Here is a 1,088-nt window from a genome sequence, read left to right as displayed (position 1 = left end):
AGCGTGGCCGTTGTCAGTATCGCCTGACTGGCCTTCGTGCAGGTGACACGTAAAAGCACCTACTACACTCTCTGAGTGGTTGGCGTTAGGAAGGGCATCCAGCTGTAGAAACTCTGCCAAATTTAGATTGGAGCCTGGTGTTGCCATCCGGTTTCACCAGTCCTCAGTCAAATCGTCCAACCCATGCTAGCATGGAAAGCGGACGTTAAACGATGATGATGATGATGATGATGATTTGCACAGTGAACAACGAGATCTGAAATGGTGACTTGCATACAGCACTGGGATGGTTCTGATGAAATGAGCAAAGAATATTCAATGATTGTTATATCAATGACCATCGCCGCCACCACCCTTACCCGGAAAATACTCAACAATTTCATTTCAATTACGCCTTTCACCTTGCCTTGGAATTTGCCTCCACTGAATTCAATACTTCTGTTAGTTTCTTCGAGATATCCATCACCATAAACAATATCGAACAATCTACTTCTGTTCCTACAAGCCTACAGGTTTCCATTCCTATCTCCACTACTCTTCTCATCCTTAACATACTAAATCTTCAATAATTTTCTCTCAATTCCTTCCCCTTCACCAGAACCGACTCTGCAGCTTTGATTCGGGTTTCTAATTCCTATGCCAACCAATGCTATAATTTTTCTTGGGTTGAGATTACCCTAGATCAGTTTTGGATTCAGTACTCTGCAAAGCCCAGACTATCGACTGGGCCACAACTCTCCGCCTTCTTTACGTACGCCTACATACTTTATTCCAATCTCTTTCACCTTCCACTCGTCCGTTTCTCCTATTTTTAGTAGTTGTAGTTGCTAGATAGAATCGATCAGCTGATCGAATTTCTTCGCAACTTCGATACAGGGAAAATCATGTAACTCTCGCTACCAATAAATTGTTATTGTGTCTTATCGTAGACTGTCCATCTTTTGTTCTTTATATCTGTCACTGTTTGAAGCTTACAAACTTCTTACACTCGGATCCCCGGATCGTTTATATATAATATATGTGTGTACGTATATACCTATGCACACACACACACACACACACACACACACACACACACACACACACAC

The 1,088-nt window shown here is 42.3% G+C and overlaps 1 protein-coding gene across 1 annotated transcript in view; it reads left to right on the top strand.

Annotated features, from left to right (window-relative positions):
* LOC106877766 (uncharacterized) overlaps positions 1-1,088 on the top strand; it is a 23,454-nt gene that overhangs the window by 8,027 nt on the left and 14,339 nt on the right. The gene's annotated exons all lie outside the window — the stretch shown is intronic.

Source organism: Octopus bimaculoides, chromosome 6, assembly GCF_001194135.2.
Source record: "Octopus bimaculoides isolate UCB-OBI-ISO-001 chromosome 6, ASM119413v2, whole genome shotgun sequence".
In the NCBI taxonomy this organism is placed as follows: Eukaryota; Metazoa; Mollusca; class Cephalopoda; order Octopoda; family Octopodidae; genus Octopus; species Octopus bimaculoides.
Note: the sequence above shows the minus strand (reverse complement) of the source record. Positions and strands in the feature narration are given on the sequence as shown.